Genomic DNA, 8564 nt, shown 5'->3' on the forward strand with positions numbered 1-8564 from the left:
ACAAACAAACCTCTTTACCCGCTTACTTTATGGTTCAAACACGAGGCACACACAGGAGCAGTGACACCTAATCTCAACACAGAGAAAGAGAGGCAGGATAGACGGCAAAACGCGAGGGGGAAGAGAGGGCCTTGCTCCCTACATTCCTCCCCAAACCTCCCCTCCCCCCATCGACCTGCTACCACTGAGGATGCTCAAAAACACACATCGACCTCACCCGCCTACTTTTTTTTCTTCTTACCATCTGCTTATTTTACCATCAGCACACTGATACACCCCGACACCTTGTTTAGTGTGACGACAAACGACACACAGCTAAAGAAGAAAAAAAACACAGCAGACCGTACTTCATTGACAAAAATGTGGATTTAAAAAGGGGATTTCCTTTACTTGAAAAAAAACTTGAAAATCCAGTTCAGATAATGGAAGAGTTTCAGTTTTGTGCTGATCTACTGACTTGCCTTTCTGGTGGTCACTTTACATGATTAGCCACATTATTCATGAGCTGTGGTGTAAAATAAATGTTGACTACCAATCAATGTGCCACCACACAAGATGGACATAAATCAATGTTACAGTTCTGCAAAAAGCATTATGTAATTTTTTTTTCTTCCTTTGAAATGCACATGTTTCAATGCACTTATATCCTTTAAATTTAAGTCATGAGGTGTTTGTCAGTCCTTTAAATGTGTGTAAACTCTCTTCTGTAAATACAGAAGAAGGTAAACATTTTAGTGGGGGTTGCTCTGCGCCACCACCTGCTATCAGTCATCAGCTCCACTTCTGCACAAACTCGTTTGAAACGAGCCCTTTAGCACCAGTTTAGTGTGAGCTGAGGCCAAATGCTATGACAATACTATTGCACTGCTAGAATGGATGGTACAGTAGTGCAACATTGTCAAAGCAGCTGACCTCAGCATGTGTCAGCACGTGGACATGGGGACAGCCATTCTTCAGTGCCAAACTCCAAATACATTTAAATAAGCAACAATGGTGTTTGTCTGGATGGACTGTTGCATGTTAATAAAAATAAAGAGGTAGGTTTTGACATTTTAATTTAACTCATTTATTTGGTGAAGGGATACAGGCTGTTGGCTAAAAAAGTAAATATAAAATTCAGATATTTGATTTTTTTTTTTATCTCAACTGCTACAAAATGAAGCACAATAAAGTTGAGATCGTTTTCCACCTTATGATGTTGGTTATTAAAGATATTGTTGCTCACAAACACACACCCATAAGGAAATTTAAGGACACCCCTCATAGCTCCATGTGCAGGTTAAGTGTTCTGGCAGTAAAGGAAGGTGTGTGTCTCTGTTTCATCAGCCAATGCCCTTTTAATATTGCACTGCTCATCTCAATGTCCAGTAGTGCAACAGAAAAAGGGCAGTGGACAACAACATGGACACCATCAGACTCCACTGCTCATTCTGACTCAACGAGCCACCATTTACTCCCCCAACCCCCAAAAATAAATAAAAAATAAATAAAATCACATTAATTACACTAATTATAAACTCTTGTAGTCAACTTTTAACTTGAAGAATCAAAACTAGTCAGTCAAACTGGATTTTTAAGTTTGCAAACTTTTTCTGTGTTGTATTCTTTACAGAACAAAATCAGCCTATTAAGATAAAAAAAAAAAAAAAAAAAAAAAAAGGACTAATTCTGACTCTGTGCGAGACAGGCAGGATACAACACTTTAACAATATAACTATTCAGAGGTGGAGTTAAACTTCCTAAATTAAGCAGCATTGGTTACTCTCTCCCTGGGAGAATGGGTATTTCCCAGCATGTGGGCCCGTACTATTCTCTCCAGTGAATGACATGCATTCTAATTTGGGGGGAGAAATGGGAGGTTGGAGACAAGGGGGGGGGAGACACACTCCCAACGCGTTCAGATAAACTACACGCTGCCTCTCCATACCTTAAACTACCACAAACATGTTTGTATCATTTCAGTCTTATTATTATTATTATTCCATCGGAATAATCACAGATAATTAAACACAAACAGGCTTCGAAAAATAACGTAATTGATTTCTTCAACAAACAAACCAACAAAAAAAAAAAAAAAAAAAAAAAAAAAAAAAAAAAAAAAAAAACTTGAGAAAAAGTTGCATTTTTTTTTTACAGTGAAATAACTTAACGAGCTACAACAACGCAACACAACGACAATTAAATGCAAAGTAGGTCCTGCAAGTTTGCACAATCAAGTCGTTGTTACCCAACATACATAATCTATACCACGAAAGAAGAAAGCGACGCCGGAAACCAGCAGAGCACCACGCAGCTCTGCTCTCTCCCAGCACTCTGAGGAAACACACCAAGGTGTTCTTCTTGGGTTTTTTTCCTGGTTTTTTCTTTTTTTTCTTTACCTGCTCTTGGAAGCTTTTCTCCGCCATACATCAGTGTGAGCGGCCTTTACGCCTCCTCCACGTTAGAAGCACCGGATCCGCTCTGCAAGCCATTTCTGCCAGCTCACAAGCCCACCGTACAATACTGACGACTTGTTAGATTGCACAACAGCCTATAGGCTGCAAACACACGCATGCACACGCACGGGCGCGCACACACACGCACGCACACACACACACACACACACACACACACCGTGGAAATGTCCCCTCAGAGACCCATTACACTACGATAACAGCCCCTAAAAAAAAAGAAAAAGGCGCAGGACCCGTTCTGTCCGTCCACCAGACGTTGGATCGAGTCCTGATCAAGTTTTGGAGCGAGCTTCCAGATGAGATCGAGTCCCAACTCTTCCCCTGTTTCCTCCCCTTTCGGTCGCATAAATAAAGAAATAAAAAAAACTAAAAAAAACACACCCAACCTTCGCATCTCGACCTGTGCAACTTCCAAGTTTGCGCTGAGCTCCTGACAATTTACGCAACAAAAAAAAAAAAAAAAAAAAAAAAAATCGGCTACTACTCACAGTGGACACCCTCCCTCCTCCTCCTCCTCCTCCTCCTCCTCCCTCTGCACAACCACCTCCCCTTCCTAAACCATGAATAGTATCTTGCCAAGGGAGGGACGATCCGTTATAGGCGAAAAAAAAAAAAAGAAAAGAAAAAAAGAGAGAAGGGAGGAGAAAAAAAAGAAAAGTTGTCCATAAAACAAAGAAAAGCAACCCTCTTCACAAACCACTCTCCACGGGCCGCCTCGCTCGTGGATTTTGACGCCGTCGATCCCCCCGAAAGGCTGCGCGCGACTAGAGATCAAATGTGCGGAGCTCGTGAGAGTCAGGGAGAGAGAGAGAGAAAAAAAAAAAAAAAAAAAAAAAAAAAAAATCGCAAGTCTTCATGCAGAAGCACACGGCCCTCGCAGATCCGGACTCCATCTTTGACTAGTTGACATTCAGAGCCTGCCGGAGCAAATTCCTCGTTTGCATGCCTCCCACTGATTGGCCTCTTCCTGCGCTAGTCTTTGCTCTGTGATGAGCCATTGGTTTGGTTTCTGCGTGTTCAACATTTCCAGCTTGCACGGGATTGGCTGAGCTCGGGAAGCGTCACACCGTAACAACGAATACCTGATTAACTGGGTCCCATTCACAAATTTCTCATCATCTCCCCCTCCTCTCCTCCTCCTCCTCCTCCTCCTCCTCCTCTGTATCTGGATACTTTACCACTAATTATTTTATTTACGTTTTGGCGCAAAACCCTTTTGTGCAGTTACAATGGGGATTCTAATAAGCCTTTAATTGGCCTCTGGAGGGACAGTAATGCTTGTTCATTATGTTCAAATATGGACTAAACCCGGGTTATCTGCTCTCACGCAGGCAGCGCCATCAGGCCTTAGGGATCGATTTAAATGAGGCAATTTTTTTTTTTTTTTTTAATAGAAATATAGAAAAGGAAGGCGTAGTTTGCGCGTGATTCCGATCTATATCACTCTAATTGTGCATTTTAAGCGAATTTAATAAAAAAATAATAATAATAATTAAAGTCAACTAAGGAAAAACTACGAAATGCTTGTTAAAGTTAGACAAAGATGCGTGTTTGATATCTGAGGGATCAATGATCCGATCACACGGTGCTGGAGGCGGGCCCACGAGCCTCGGCCCCTCGCGAAGCTTTGATTGACGCACAGAGAGGAGTAGCGGGCTGTGAAATTTGGCATTCCTGACCAGAGGAGCTGAAATAATGGCATTATCCAGTGGGAGAGGGCCCACTTTCTACTCCCCTCACACCCACCCGACGGCAGCCCACTCAGAAGGGATCTGATTGTGCAGCCAGTCGGCAAAAAAAAAAAAAAAAAAAAAAAACCCAAAAAACTTTGATGTAAGGCGGGGCGTGATGGATCCGGTGAAGGTCTGGAGCGGTGATGCCCCCTCTGCCTCCTATACAACTCTCATTAAACTCCACTCAAAGGGTCCTGTCAAAGGCTTTGACACTAAAGGGAAGTTAAGACTTCTGAAACTGACATTTAGTTTTATTATATCATCTGTTTTCATAACTGCAGCTGAAACGTGTTTCATAAACTAATACAAAACAGACAGAAAATGAGATTTCTGCTGAAGTGGCTGAATAATAAGGTTATTTAATGGATCTGAAATACACATCATTAACTTTTAAAGACACTGATTGACAGGATTTATCTATCTAAAGCAAAAAGCAGGATGAGGTGTTCACACTGTAGAAATAAGTAAATCCATATTATTTGAAAAAAGAAAAAACTGTAGGTAATTTGCAGATTATATGAGATTAATTTCTGAGATAAAATAAATTCCAAAAGGGTTTAAATGGATTAAATTATTCAGCATTGTTTTATAGATTTAAAACCTGCTTTCAAAGAAAATAAAAATGAATCCTAGTAGAACATAACTGCAAATTTCCTTTTAAACCTTCAAAATGTTCAAGAATTGATTAAAAAGTATTTTAAAAGTATTACAGAAGTTCAATGATTTTAGCTGCTTTTCCCCTTCAACAACACAAGTTCTTTAAAATCAATCCATAATGGAAGAAGAAACACAGTCAACATAATTTATGTATTAAATGTATAATTTATTTTTTGAAGTGACTGGTCGTTAATATGTTTTTTAAATAGATTTAACTCAATAAAAGTTCATCACACATGTTTGGTTATCTACTCTGTTAAAGCCAAAAGTAGCTATCTAGAGATACTTTCAGAGTTTACGTCAGATTTGTGTGATTAAAATGTCAAATCAATTATACATTTACTGTTTTCAATCAAATATCATCCAATTAAAAGAGATAAATAAGTTTATGAAACAATTTTCCTTTTTCTAATTCACAAATTTCTTCAAATCCTTTTTCATTGCTGATATGTTAAACTTTGATGTTCAATTGTGTTAAATTCAAATTTAATGTTATTCATTCTTTAAAAAAAATGTATATCCAACTGCCACTAAATAAATAGAAATTAGTTGTTAGCTAAAATACTAATGATTTATTCTAAAATGTGCCTCTTCTCACAGAGATCCTCTCAAATAATTTCATCCGATTATTTCATCCTGATTATTTAATTCCTGATTGAAATGCCCCATTTGCTTAATTTCATGGAGTTTGCCAAATTCAATAATTCTACACAACTGTCACATATTAAAATATGAAACAGTTAATTAATAAAGTAGATTCAAAGTAAGAGAAGTTAATGTATTTTACTGTTGTTAAAATGCAACTTTTAGTCAAAACAGGCCTATCTCAACATAAGAAGTTTAGTTGAAATAAGTGCTTCCTTAGCATACTCTATAGATACAAAAATAACTGATGTTAACCTACTAAATTAGCTCATTCATCAGATGTTTTTAACAGAATTGTAGTCATGTGTTTTGAAGGTAAAATTATTATGTTTTGCTAGATTTTGTTGCAAGTTTTCCTTTTTTTATTGTCTTTTTACAAGGTTTTTGGAAATATATTTTGTATTACCAGAACAAAGACACCAGCAGCTCGGATGTGGTTAGTCAGGTTTAATCTACAGGAAAATATAGAAGATATATTGTATTTGAAAAATGTGCCTCATTTAAAGCAGTTGAGATAAACAGTGAAAAGAGAAAAAAAAAAAAATGTTTTTGGAGAGCCTTTCTTCTGAAAAATGAGCCTGGGGGTAAAGAGCCACAAAGCACCACTCCCTGCTGAACGGCCTGACTTTAAACTGCTGCCTGTGTGAGGTGTCATGGGGGCTGAGAAAAGCCTTTTAAACATGGGAGTTATTGTTCCCTCTGTTTTTTTTCCCAACCTACCATCCTCCGAAAATGTACCTCCTTTCTTCCTCTGCCCTTTAACCTCTCCCAACCCCCATCCCTCCATCTCACGTCTCCCTCCACATTTCCCCTCCTTCCTCTCATCGGCCAAAGACCAAACAACCGTGATGGATCGTCATTGATAATTTCCCACCACAGAAAAAAAGGTTAATGGAGATTTTTTTTGGTGGAGGGGGGGTTGGGCTGCGAGTTTTCTGCTTCATCTTTTTCATGAAGTAGTAATAGTAGTAGTAGTAGACCCCACCTCGAGCGCCGAGCCCCCCGTGCACCCTGGCTCTTCCAAAGAGGCCTCCCCTCCTCTCCCCTCCTCTCCCCTCCTCCTCCCCCTCTGCCTCCCTCTTGAAACAGACTCTATGGACTGCATGCATGACATTCCAGCTGTGTGGGTGGCACAGCCTTTTACAGGGTCTCCAACAGTACACAGGGCTCCTAAAGCACAACAGCAGAAGAACCTCCACCCGGGATCCACCTTCAGACACACTGCTCCACCCGGGAGCTCAGGTGTGCACTCCATTACCCGTGACCGTAACCTGGGAAATTTAATGACAAAAGGTTGATTTTGTTATCAAAAGACTTATAAGTTCATAGAGCAGGATATATGCAATAAGTCACTAACCATTACATTTCTATCCTCCTTGCCTTTAACCCTTCAGACCCCAGGTCACTTTTAACAGCTCACAGAATATGTGTTGAATTATTTTATCAGCTTGATGCTTCATGACTTTTTCAAACGATAAGCTATATAAACATTTTTGAAATGGTGAGGTTAAAAATGTAGTTACAGTACTTGAAATATATGAAAAACAAAATATTTTCATATGCTCTGAATGTGTGATTGGTGTAAAAAGAACATACTCATTACTAGCCCTTCAAAATCCATAGGTCTTTTGGGATTTCTGTTATTGGAGTTTTATAACAATTTGTCCAAAGGAGGTCTAACAAACTGTTAAACCTCTCATATGTAACATCACTAGGTAGGACAACATGTTGCAAATGTCTTTGTCTGTGAATGACTTTTTGGCAAATAAAAGGAAAGTATATACGCTCAAGCAAAGCTCAAGTAACATGTAAAACATGAAACATTAGGTTATTTGTCGTAATAGAAATACTTGTCATTTGAGTGTTCCTGCTTCAATACTTTTCTACAAAATTGGTTTTAATGAAGTAAGAAGAAAAAAGAAGGTTGAATTTACAGTTAATACTTCCTTAGTATTTTGGGAATTTTAAGCTGAAACAAAAAAACTGTCTTTTACAAAACCAAGTTCTGGAAATTGTTCAAATTTGAAGCCTTCTGCCTCTAATCGTGTGTTTTGCAAAATTATTAATTACAGTGAAAAAAATAACTGATCCATCCATAAGTGAGTTACAAAAACACTTTTCCTAGTGCAAGTTTAGCACCAGACAGCTAAGCGTAAAATCACCACGTGTGTTTCCACAAAGTAAATTTCCACAGCAAACCACTGGTAAAAAACATCGACATTAGTTTAATCTTTGAAGTGCTAAATAGAAAACCTTCTGCACATAATACCCAGTGATTTCACACCTAACTTTATTTATCTATCCTTCTATTTAAGGCTCAACGTGCTTCAGAATCTGTACGGCATACAACACCCTCTATGTCCACTCAACAATATCCTCCATTAAATCAATTAGTCATGATCCCACAGGATTATCACACAGTTTTATTGAAGCTCCAGATCTGCTGGTGGGAGACATCAATTCTTAACCAATAAACAACCGACCTCATCCATAACTCACAGTCGCCCTGTGAGTGTACGTTGAGCTTGTTTTTCCCCTTTCCACCGGGGCGAGTGCATGAGCAGAGTCCAAAGGATGAAAAAAACTCAACCCCATTAACTGAACTTCAGAGGAATTCCTCACTTTACATACGGAATGCACTTTGGGTCAAAGGGCAAAGGGCCAGAGGGGAATCCACCCGCGCCCAGGCAGGCAGGCCTTATTTAAACAAGCCTGGAATGCCTGGTCGGTAGAGAAGAGAAGAAGAAGAAGAAGAGGAAGCGGGGGAAAGAATCTCGCTGCCATTAACACGAGCAGAGGCCACCTCCAATAAATACCAGCACTTTGAAATTACCTGAACTCACTGACTTCATGTGCTACTGACTCTGAAATGTATTATGAGCTTTGAACCAGTTAGACTGGGGTCAGATGTCTGCGATAAGAGGTAATAATCACTGAATGTGTTGTTCAGGTACGGGATACTGGAAGTTGTGTCAAACACCTTAAAAATACATTTTCTTATATTCCCCTATGTGGCTTTGAGGTAGAAAAATCCTCTTATTCCACTCTGTCTGACAGAATCACATATATTCTGTAT

Source organism: Anoplopoma fimbria, chromosome 14, assembly GCF_027596085.1.
Source record: "Anoplopoma fimbria isolate UVic2021 breed Golden Eagle Sablefish chromosome 14, Afim_UVic_2022, whole genome shotgun sequence".
Lineage (NCBI taxonomy): Eukaryota > Metazoa > Chordata > Actinopteri > Perciformes > Anoplopomatidae > Anoplopoma > Anoplopoma fimbria.